A 12,882-nucleotide genomic window follows, 5' to 3' on the forward strand; every position below is an offset into this window, starting at 1 on the left:
CATGGGACTCAAGGCCAATGAGAAAGATCCTTTGGTGAATGGTCAGGTTGACCTCTGTTTGTTACTTTAGCTAATATCTGGCCTTTCACTGGGCTCTTTTCTGGGACAAGAGTGAAACAGGGAGGAGAATTTGACTGGGCGGAGGGGATCCACTCAAGGAGGAGGTTATGGCTGCCAAGATCTGTTTTTCCATGGAGACCAATTCAATATTCTTTATCCTGCCAATTTTCCACACCACGGGTTTTCAGGTCTTCTGACCATGAGGCAGAAGTGTAGCATGAACTAAAATCTGCATTTAGGTTAATGACTAGATATAAATTCAAGGAACATTTAAACTATTTTCACAGTATTGGTTTTGATACATGAATTTCATTTGTATTTATTCTAGGGTGTTATTTTTTTCCCATATAGTTCCTCTCAAGTACAACAATTGTTGTGTATAATAATGTATTTTCCATCACCAGTTCCTACATCCATGAAATTCCTGCATTTTAGCAGAAACCTGCCAAGACTAAGACGTGGTGGAAAAAAATTAATGCCATACCTTAATTTAAGTCCTGAAACTCTTTCAGAGATGTCTTTTTTTTTTTAACTTTCTTCTTTACATTCTCCATTCTCTTTCTTAGTCTCTCTTCTTTCTCTCTTTTCCTTTTCCTGCTTTCTTTACCTCAAGACATATTTTATTATTTTATTTCTTTGGAAATTTGCATAGAGTTTATATTATCTGATGAGGACAGAAATGCTAGTTGTCAGAGAAACCAGCAAAAGAACAGGAATTTAATAATTCTTTTTTCATTAATGTGATATCCTTCTCTTAGTGGTTTCCTTACTTATTTATAACCAAATTTCACATAACTAAACTAGTTCTACAGTAATTTCATGGACCCGGCACATTTTTTTTTTTTAGAAATGAGAATCCATTTTGAGTTCATGACTTTATGTGTCTTTTGCTTTTATTTCTCTCCTAAAAGACAATAATGATTTTCTTTTTAAGGAGAAAAAAATTCTCATTCATCAGCCTACAGAGAGACCCTGTCTTATCCCAGATTACCACCATGGGATTTAAGATTCAGGTTGGCTGTGATTTTGGTTTTCTAAGTAAATTCGTATAGTGCATATGAGGCAAGTCATGGTATATGCTGAATGAAAACTCTCCTTATTTTTGGTTTGTCTACCTACGATGAAAGAAGGTATATTGTATATATTTTTCTCTCCTAACTTGAGAAGACTCCTTAAGGAATACCTTCTCTAAACTGCCAGGACAGACACTGCCCCTTGGCACACCATTCTCAGGTCATCTGCCAGCTGCTATGTTTACATTTCTTTTATGTGATACGAGTTGAAATCATAATGGAATTCCTGAGTTTTAGGGAGCAAAATTGGTTTCTTAATCCCAAAGGAAGATTAAATTATGTGCAGTTTGGTTTTAGCATTTGAATATGCAATTTTTGTCCATGAATTTTGGATGAAAATTTAAATCAGTACATACAGTTTTCTGAAGAAGATAGGGATTCCTGTTTAATGAGGAGAAAACATTTTTAGAAACTGTAAGACATTTCCCTAACATCTATGCTAATCAAAAATTCATAATAGGAAATTATAGAATCACTTTCTGGATACCATGCAGCTGTTCAGATGGAAAATTCCCTACATGTAGCACACCAGTGTATTGCTCAGCTATAATCCCATGTATTTGCAGTAAATTCAGGCATAATGTTGTGAACATAAAACCAAGAAGATATTTAAAAGCAGGCTCTGAGCCTTTGTGTTATGGGGCAAGGAATGGGTACACTTCTACTGCTTTGTGAGATTTCTTCAGCAAGCACAAAGATACAGATTTTGTTTATTTTTAATATTGCTCTATATTCTGGTCCTAGGTTGAAATCTGATTTATTCCTCTTTTTGTTGCCTTTCCTGCTTAATGGAGCAAAATGCCAACTCCATGATTCTCCTATTCCCTATTCCACATCCTAGGTCTTTGTGAAAGGCAGAGGGGTCTGGGGAGATGCCTTGCTGGCCCTTGGAAGTAGACCTAGAACTAAAGGTGAGGGGGAGTGGAATATATGGTATATACGGTGGTATATATGGTATATACGGTGGTATATACAGAATATACAGACAGTGGGTACAAGTCAATCTGTAAGTGGACAGCATTTCAGGTGGACCATTGCTGGTGTTGACAGATGCAGCTTCATAAACATCTTTTGGCTTTTCTGTCTGACTGCCAAGGCAGGGATATAATATGTATTAAGATATGAGGCAGGAAGGGGGCAGAAGACGGCCAGGAAACCTGTGTTCTCTTCATCACCTCGGGTCATGTCACTCTGTACTGTTCCCAGTCATGTTATATTAGCAGTGCTCCTATCAGAACTCCTTCTCTATCTGGGGACTCAGGGTAGATTTAGATATTAGGGAGCCCAGACACAACACATGCACATAATGAGAATATTACCATTCTGGGACCAGCTGGGTATTCTGAAGTTATTGCCAAGGTAGGGCCTTCAGATCTTTCATTGCCCATGTCCCTAATCAGCAAAGGATGGCCCAAATGAAGTCTGACTATATTACATACTTGTGTTTTCAACAGACTGACTCAAAAGGCGTGCTGAATTCTGTCGCACACTTGTTTATGAATGTGGAAGCTATCAAAATAAGGATTTGCAGGAGGCTAGGATTCTCACTCAACATCCAAATAGGTTCTGGGCCTTGAATACATCAAGCTATAGTTACACCATTCTCAGATAGTTAAAAAACCTAAAGAAACATTAATTTCTTTAGTCTCCCATGCCCACAGATTTTAGGGAGTAAAATAATTTTTAAAAATAGCTTTGTACCAGGAAGGAAGGCACCAAGCCTCACAGAGCTCTACCCACCCATTCATGCAGCTGAGGGCATCAGCTCAAAACTGGACTGTCTTGGCTTGTGACTTCGAGTTAACCAGGTCTCATTTTCTCATGAGTAAACCAGGTATAAAGGTGGTGCTACTCACAGAGTTAGATGAGAATTAAATGAGATAATACAGGCGGAAGTTTCAGAACAATACCTAACATGTAGCATGCTCTTAACAACTACTAGCCATTATTCTCACAGTTCATACTGGGCATGAGGATTTTTGAACAAATTGGTTTATCAAAATTAGAACTTACCCCCATAAATACTTCCTCACTTTGGAAATAATGTGAACATGAGACTATTCTGTATTTTTATATTTTAACTGTACTCTCTCATTTTACTTATTTTTGAAGAGTAGCTTGAGGGAAGATATTAGCTAACATGATTATGAGATAGGGTGAATTTCATGATTTCAAAGACAAATATGCTGTTCAAAAATAGTAAAACTGGAAATACTTAAACATGACTTCACCTGCTTGTCTTGGGCCTCTAATATTTAATTATTTATAAAGAAATTTACAGAGAAAGCTGTGTTTTGCCATGGAGGCCAGCTTGGTAGGTGACAGACCAGAAAATGAAGACTTTTCCAGTCCGTCATCCTCACACTTCATTTACAACCTTTGTTAGGTTTCCATAAGGGCACCCATTTTGGACTTTAATTCCTGACTCATATCAAAATATGGGCTTTGTGCAAGTGCTTGTTATCTGTGAACACTACATGGTGATGAGAAGAAAAACTGATTAAAGTCTCTTCAAGGAGGACTCTTAGATGATGTCATATATGACATCAGATGAATGTCCCCATAGATGATGGCACTACATGAAGGAGGGGTGTTTTTCTCCAAGTCTTGACCCACCATCTCCTTATCTGAAAGACTCATATCCTATAGCCTGGTAAGTAACTCAGGTTTCTTGAATCTGGCCGTTAGTAGTCAGGATACTTCGCATGAAAATTTGCTGATTAGATGGTTCTATTATCATAAATCTTATTTATAAATGGCGGCATGCTGAGGCAACTTAGCTGTGGTATTATATTCTATACTTAATGCCTTTATTCCAAGAGGGCCTTATGGATCCAGCAGGCTCAAAATCTATCTGCAGCATAATTGCCCATGATCTATAGTTTTATCATTCTTCTCATGAGCTATGTGGACTTTATAGAGTATGGATTTTGGAGCAGCTCCTTTTTGCTACTAATTTTTCAATTTAGAGCCCTGAAACTGTGGTATCATTTGTTTTTAAATGAGGACATTCATAAATGCATTCATCACAATTCAGTCCTCATTTAAGGTCTGGATGACTTACAGGGACTGCCTAGTAACAGAAGGGCAAATGGGGCTTTCTGAGTGCATTATATGCATTAGGTCCTTGACTTTTCTTATACTGTATATATGAAAAATGTGTCTCTTGGTCCTCTGAGACTCTTTTAACCAAATCAGTACATCTACTTCCTACCCTCAAGTCTTCCAGAAGACGCATAATAGAAGAGTGGCCATATTCATCTCAACAACCTACTCGATGTTTTATCCTACTAGGCTTTTCCCCTTGGTCTCATGATTATTATGTGTTATAAAACTCTCATAAGAGAAATAAGTTTTGTGAGTTTTAATATTGAACCAAGCTCTGCTGCTTTCTGCCCTCTTCCTCCTGCAGGGAGAGCAACCCGTTCCAGGCTCTCCATCCAACTCTCTGCCATCAGAAGTCTCCGTTACCATCCCTGAGAAGTTTCAGGCTCAGAATGGCAATGTGCTTCAGGCACTGCAACATCTTAAAATCTTTGTGGTTCATCATTGTAAAATCACATTGATTTCAGTGTCGTTTCAGAATGAATTCTGTTTTTATTTTTATTTTGTTGTAAAACTGTCAGTATAATAGCTTTCTACTAATATGCCAATATCTAGCCATATTTGCTAACAAAGGAATTTAAAAAATGACCTAATGTGTGAGGCTGGGTTCCCCAGAAACAAGATGGGGAAGGCAGGAATTCCTGTCCTGTAGGGGCTCTGGACTATGATAAGCTAGGCTTCAGAGCTGTCTCACCCCAAGGCAAGGACACTGGGTGTTCACACTCCACACTCGATGGTCCCAGGTAATGGCCCCTGGGTCAAGGAAGTGCTGGAAGTGAAATATCTGGCACTGTGGGCCCTTTGCTCTTGGGTGTGAGGGATGGAAGAAGAGATGTGGGTGCTAGTTGTTGAAAGCCCCTAAGGGGCAGGGCAACTCACAGAAAAGAGGAATTCAGGGGATCTGGGTGGAGCAATAACAGTAATTACCAGCTACAGCACAGGTTTCACTTCCATCCACTCATTAATGTCTTCACCCCACACACGTTTATTCAGAACCCACCGTGTTTGGGCATGGTGTGAGGGGAGACAGTGTGAATGAATGACAGATTGACATGTTCCCTCGTGAGGCTTATAGTCAAACAGGGAAATAAATTTTGGTGGAAGTGAAGAGAAGTAGGGAAAGAGGAGCTGGCCAGAGAGCAATATCCAGACCTGGAGGGGGTGGTAGTCTGGGTGGGGTTTTGTGGGGGGTCAGTGAGAAAAGAGGTGGTAGTTCACAGAGACCTGCGAGGGGCAGCTCCAAGTCTGTGCACCTGTACTTGCTCAGAGTTGCACAGAAATGTGACTGGCAGTGGAGGATCTCTTCTACCTGAAATGGGAAGTGGCTGTGAAGATTAAGAGCTGGAATTCTGGAACCAGATTGTGGGTTCTAATCACCCAGGCTGCCAGTAAATAGCCAGGAGCTAGCTGTCCCTTTCTGCTATGGTTTGAATGTTTGTGCCCCTGCCCCCCTCAATTTACATATTGAAATCTTAACCCCCACAGATGATGGCATTAGAAGTTGGGGTCTTTGGAAGGTATTTCCAAACCCTCAAAGCAGCACTGCTTCTGCCCAGGGGCCCAGGGGCCCATCCTTGTCAGGGGAAAACAGCCCCTTCTACTCCCACCCATGCTGCTGTCCACATGGGGTGATGTCCTCATGATTGGGGTTAGTGCCCGTATGAAAGAGGCCCCAGAGAACTCTCCAGCCCCTTCCTGCATGCGAGGGCACGTTGAAAAGGCACCGTGAAACAGGAAGCAGGCTCTCTCCAGAACCTGACCATGCTGGCATCTTGATCTTGGACTTCCCAGCCTCCAGAACAGTGCAAAATAAATTTCTGTTGTTTGTTAGCCACCCAGACTCTTTTGTTATAGCAGCCCAAACAGATTAAGACACTTTCTGTGTCCTAATTTTTAAGAAATGTTGTGAAAAAGAACACAAGTTCTATATGCAAAATATATGCAAAATACATGCAGAACAGTATTCCTGAGGAGTTCTTGGCAGATAGTAAGCGTTACATAAGCTTTGCTATGATAATTTTTCCTACTTCTAGGAACTTCTGGTTGAACTGTTTTAGAATTGTGTCCCCTCTGCCCACCACTTCCCCAGGTAGTCACACTGGCCTTTTTGCAGATCCTCAGCTATGTCAGGGTTTGCATTTGCTGTTTCTACATCTGCAACTCTAGTTTCCATTTACACATCTCTTCTCCTAAGTCATCTCCCTGGACACCTTCCTTGAGTGCCATATCTAACTAACATTCTCTTTCTTTTACAGATTCATGTCAAAACATGTGTGAGGAAGTGCTATGATGTTGGGGCTTTGTTTCTAACCATCCATGGTCTGTGGGGAGAGTGGATGGGGGATATAGAAGAGCAACTTGGGTGGATCATTGTAGAAGTTGCATGGTAGATATATACAGTTCATTACGCTATTTTTCTATTTTTATATATGCTTGCAGTTTTCCATAATAAAGTTTTAGAAAAATTCCTTTCACCCTCCATCTAGTCTCACTTATTTTACAGCACTTACAGAGTTTAATATTATATTACTCACTTGATTATTTTCTTCATTCCTCCCCTGAGAATATAAATTTTGGTTCACTGCTATATCTTCAGCTCCTTCAACAGTACCAGGCACCCAGCAGGTCCTCAACCCATGTTTATCCAATGGACGTATGAAGGAGTGAGTTGAAGATATCTAGGCCTTCTAGGGACCTTGGTGGGAGTCTGACTGACCCTTCCCTATTTACAGAAAAGAGTAAACATTTTGGAAGAAAATTTGTCTAAACTCTTCCTTCGTAAAATCCAGCACCATACTTTATAGTCTTGCACAACACTGAACTGACTGGCAGGCCTCACATGGGGGAGGCTTCTAGCGTAATCCCTGGTGTGTCCTTTCACTGCATGAGTCAGCTCCAGCGCTGAAGCCTCCCCTCAGCAGCTCAGGCATCCTGGGACTACTCCAGGACTAAAACTCAAATAATGACAATAATGACAGTCTTTGGTATGACAGCATCTAAAGGTAATAATGGGAGCATCTAAATATGAAGGCCCAGCAATTCCTTGGACATCTTGGACCAAAAGCCCTTTACAACCCTAGCAATCACATGCCTAAAATTGAGTGGGGATAGGCTTAACCTCTATGTGTGATGCTATTTGGGAACTGAATGAGGCTTTTGTTTTTTTAACCATGGCCTGTGGTGGTGGAGATGGAGATGGGCCATGAAGCCTACATCCGCAGCGCAGCCTCGTGGGCTAGAACACAGCCCGTGTAGACAGCAGCATGGGTGGGAGCGGAAGGGGCTGCTTTCCCCAGATACATGGACCTGTGGCCCCTGGGCACAAGCAGTGCTGATTTGAGTGCAGGTGATAGAGGGTGACATCAGTTAAGGAGGGGCATTCTCTCCCTCTGTGCAGCCTCACTATGGGGGAATCTCAGGGGGTGTTGGGGCCATGGGTGCATGAAGACAGCTTGTGGCTACAAGAGGTCACTGGCTGAGGAGTCCACGTGAGGCTCTCCTTAGATGGCCTCACAAACCCTGGACATCGCTGCGGTGGGTGTGGGACTCCACTACCACACGTAGATGCCCCAGAGAGTATTCTAGAAGTACACTCTAGAGAGGTAGATCCCACAGGGGGCCCAGGTCCAGGCTATACAAGATGATGAATGAGATCCCCACTGAGGGAACAGAAACATTTGAGGGAGGGGAAGGAAATAAGAGAGTCTGGCTGGCACACGGTGATTTGGTGGCAAACTATTAGGAAGCTCTCCAAAGGGATGGATTTCTTTTTTATTTTTAAATTTACTGATAAAATAGTCAAGCCCAGAGGTGAGGGAAAAAACCAGCTATTAACCCAGTGCATTTGATTTCAAAGTAGAGAGGTCAGCATTATGGAAACATAGCAGCTCTAAATCAGATTTTATCCAAGTTATATGTAGACTAACACTGTGTTACCACAAGCTTACACATCTCATTTCCTCTTCTGTCTAGTCCTCCATTTAATAACCTGAAAATTTATCTTTTTATTGAGTTTCATGCTATTTTCTTACTTACATACAATAGTGCTCCTCTCACCAATTGCCTATTGTCATGGCACATTAGTTAGGTGAATTTGTTGATATCTCAAAATTACTCTTTCTGTATTTTTTATTCTATCATCCAGTTTAAACAAGTGATTGGGAGCACTCCTGTGATGAAAGAAAAAAGGCTATACATTTTAGTTTTGTGTAAAGAATAAATTGCTTCCATGGTACAGTAGTTGGTATTATTCTAGTTTCTAGCTATGGCAATGCACAGCACGCTCTTTCCCAGCCCATGCCTAATTTACTTAAGTTACTCCCCAACACTTGTTGAGTCCCTGCAGGGAAGTTAGGTGCTGTTGAGGGCAGAAAAAATACAAGAAACGATGAGGGGCTCAAAGAAAGGTAAGACGTGGTATGCCCTATGGAGTCGCTGGACAATTCTGCTCATTGGATATTTCCTGATAAGCATGTTGCAGGCACTGTGTCAGGCCCCAGGTCTACAGAGGTGAATAAGGCAAGAGCCTCTTGGCTTGATGTGCTTCTAGTTTAATCAATTAACTCCTGACTTCTATCCCATGTAACTGGTGCTGTAAGAAAGGGGCCTATGGAGCCCAGATGAGGGACCCCAGGCCTCAGGCAATTAGATCACTTAGGAACTGAATCTTAAAGGATGATGAGAAGTTGAATGAGGAGGTGGGAAGGGGAGATAAAAGGTTCTCAACTGATGGGAATAGACGTGTCAGAGCATGGAGATAAGAGACAGCATCTCACAGGCATGAGCCACTAAATTAGCACTTGGGTATTTTGAAAACATGAAGTGGAAGGCAGGAAGGGGCAGATGATGAGGTAAGGTGTGTGATTATGGAGGAACGCGTCTGTATGCCACTTTGTAGGCTTGTCCTTCATTTTGTAGGCAAGGGTGGAGAGACATGATCAGATCTGAAGTTGAGAATGGTCACTTTGGACACTGAGTTGGACAGGAGTGGGGGTGGGTTATACCGGAGGCAGGGGAGAAGAGGAGGCTGCCAGAGGGCAGAGGCAGAGGGCCGCCCTTCACCAGGAGAAGGCTGTGGCTTGGGATAACTGCACAGGCAACACAGTCTAGTTCCCTATTCATGACTCAGCAAATGCTGAGCATCAACTTTATGTCGGGGACAGAGGTGTGGTCTCTCCCCCAAAGAGCTTCAGTGGGGGAGACAGATATGTAGGCAGATAAATTAAGAGCCAATGTTGCAAATCAAAACCACCAAGATCAGTTCACACCTGTTAGAATATCTATTACCAAACAGACAAGAAATAACAAGTGTTGGTGAGGATGTAGAGAAAAGGGAACCCTTGTGTACTGTTGGTAGGAATGTAAATTGGTGCAGCCACTATAGAAAATAGAAGTACCATATGATCCAGCAATTCCACTTCTGGGTATTTTTATGAATAAAACCCTAACTCAAAAAGATATACACACCCCCAAGTTCACTGCAGCATTATTTACAGCAGCCTAGACCTAGAGGCAACCTAAGTGTCCATTGATGGATGAATGGATAAAGAAAAGGTGGTATATGGATACATGGAATATTATTCAACGAAAAAAAAGAATGAAGTCTTGCTATTTGTGACAACACAAATGGAATTATGCTAAGTGTAATAAATCAGAAAGAGAAAGACACTTTCTAATCTCTCATATATTGAAAAATAATAACATCAAGAAATCAAGCTCATAGATACAGAGAAGCTCACAGAAGCAGTTGCCATAGATGGGGTGGGGGGTAGGATAAATGGCTGAAGGGGGGTCAAAGGTGTAAGCTTCCAGCTATAAAATAAGTAAGTCATGGGGATGTAATGTATAGCATAGTGACCATTGTTAATAATACTGTATTCATACCTGAAAGTTGCTAAGGCAGTAAATCTTAAAAATTCCTCATTGCAAGAAATTTTTTTATAGGTATGGTGACAGGTGTTAACTAGATTTATTGTGATGATCATTTCACAATATATACAAATATAGAATCATTATGTTGTGTACCTAAACTAATATAATGTTATATGTCAATTATACCTCAATTAAAAAAGCAATGGGTAGACACCAAGGTAGGGATGTGCAAAGTGAGCTGTGGGAACATTGGGGAACTGGCCAGCTCACTGGGGGAAAAGGAGGGGTGGCAGGGAAGCTTCACAAAATAATTGCTAGAAGCTCAGTCTTGAATAAATGGCAGATCAACTAAACAGATGGGAGAAGAAGGGCAGTTAGAACAGAAGGAAGAATAAGGACAAAATTATGGGAACATCAGGATGCCTGGTGTGTTCTGAATGGGCAGAGCACGGACAGGGCAGGCGAATCCTGAGCTAGGTTCTGAATGCAGAGGAAGAAGCTGGGAAAATATAAACTAGGAAGCACGTGTGTGAATGATGTGCAGGTGTTCATATGGTATAAAATGTCTCCCGAGTGATTTCCTGCAACCTGTTCCTATGGAAGACGCTGAAATATGCATGTCCTTTGTAGTATTATAGAGATAGCCTTAACAGCATCACAGCTTGAGAAATAACACTAATTGATGGTCATCAAGTCATAAAATACTTTCATTTATTTTATAGAAGGGGAAATCTAAACTGCTGACTGACCCGAAATTATCAAATGAATTTTGAATAATAAAAGCAAAGCCATCATCTTTAAAGTACAAAGTGTTCTCTGTTACAAAAAAATTACAAAGACGGATTATAAGTGATATATTGTACCCAAGTATCCACCATTATATCCAGGGCTGGGTCCACCTGTGAAGACTGAACTCTAATTTTATTAATTAATTATAAGTGTTTTAAGGACAGTCCTTCCTCTTTAGAGCTGTTAACTCCTGAATATGTATATTTTCAACAGAAACTAATTTTACCATTGAAACTCAAGCAACTTCGTAAGTCCAAGCCAGTTCAATTTATTGGTGATAAAGAACAAAACATATGCTTATTTTTCCTTCCATCTCACTAACCACATTGGTTATTAAAATGCGCTTGCAACAAATGTTACATGTAATATCCTGGTTTTATCCACCCATAGGCAAATGGAGAGCTTTGTCTAAGCTGTTACTGAATTTTATTATTATGCATAATGGCTTGCTTGCCTCATAAAATTTATTCACTGAACAGCTGTTATAGAAGAAAGCCAGCTAGAAGATATGCTATTCTTCCTATAAAACAATACTACATTTAGGTCATACATTGTTTTTTTTCCCAAAGACCAGCAGAAATCAACCCATTTATTGCTGGTCCGCAATTAAACCTTAGAACATCTACTTTCTTGATTCACAATAAGGATCCTATTTACCAGTTAGAGCACAGGGAGGAGAAAATCCATTTTTGGTCATGTCACACCCATCTTTAAGTGGTTGTCCATATCGCAGCCCTGGGTTAACACCTACCATGGTCCTTTCATTGTAAATACTATAGGGGTGTTTTTGAAAGATGTTTGAGAAACAGCTCCGCACATCACAGGAGCACCTTTCATGCCCATGTAGATGCACTGTGGTCTCAGTGCCTAGAAGAGAACTTTGCTATTAGGAAAAACAAATGCCCCAAATTATTAGAGAAAATACCACTCTGAAGAAAGGGGAAGGTAAGTACATGAAAGAGCAAAAAACATGACCAGAATGCTCAGAGGTAAGTAAAATCCTTCTGCATCACAGGATATACTGGTTATAGGTTGTTTTCAACACGTTAAGCTAACAATAAGAACCACTACCTGTAGGAATCGTAAGTCAAGAAAATATAAAAAGTTGTTGTATAAATCGTTTGGGAAGTTTCCATTAATAAAACCGAACATAGGTTAAAAACCATAAAACTTAATCTCACCAAGAGAAAAGGCAAGTCTGTCGGAATTTTCTGCATGTAGGGAGAAGAGAGCAGAAAGACACAGAAGAAATTAATCTATCCAATCAGCGAAGAGAAAACTACATAAAAAAATTTCTTGTTAATACTGGCTACTATTGAGTAATAACTGGCTGTGCATTTATAGGCAGAAGCTGGGTAATTAGAGAAGGAGGAGGGAACATGCCATAGATTGAAAGTCAGGACACCAGGGTTCTCTTCCCCAGCCAGCAGCTAGGAAACGGGGCTGCCCTGCCTGAGCTCCACTCCCTTGTCTGTAAAATGAGAAGGCTGACCTAGATCAGTGGTTCTCAAAGACAGTCCCAGACAGGTGGTTAAGCCACAGCAGCTTTAGGGACGTGGGTATGGAGTTAGCCTCCCTTGATGAACGCCCCTGAGAAACACTGAAGTCCGCCAGCCCATCGTCCTTAGATTTGCTGGGAGGCCTGGAGAAAGCATGATTTCCTCCCTGCCCGGCAGCTCTGCGGGGTGTGGGTTGCAGGCCAGCTCCAGGAATGTTAGGGCTCTCCGGAGCAGGCTGGTAAAAAGGGCTTCCTACCACAGTGCTTCTCAAGGAGGGGTCCTGGGAGCAGCAACATCACGGTCACTTGGGAACTGCTAACAGTGCAGATTTCCAGTCTCACCCCACACCTGCTGAGTCAGGACCTCGGGGGTAGGGGTGGCAATCTGGGTTTTACCAACTCTCCAGGAAAGCCTGAGAACCCTGATCTGGATGATCTCTAAGGTCCTCCAGACAGGACCATTCTATGATGATGGTAACATGATGG

General features: G+C 41.4%; 1 protein-coding gene across 3 annotated transcripts in view; it reads right to left on the minus strand.

Annotated features, from left to right (window-relative positions):
* POU6F2 (POU class 6 homeobox 2) overlaps window positions 1-12,882 on the minus strand; it is a 475,695-nt gene that overhangs the window by 52,989 nt on the left and 409,824 nt on the right. The gene's annotated exons all lie outside the window — the stretch shown is intronic.

Source organism: Manis pentadactyla, chromosome 7 (assembly GCF_030020395.1).
Source record: "Manis pentadactyla isolate mManPen7 chromosome 7, mManPen7.hap1, whole genome shotgun sequence".
Classification (NCBI taxonomy): Eukaryota; Metazoa; Chordata; class Mammalia; order Pholidota; family Manidae; genus Manis; species Manis pentadactyla.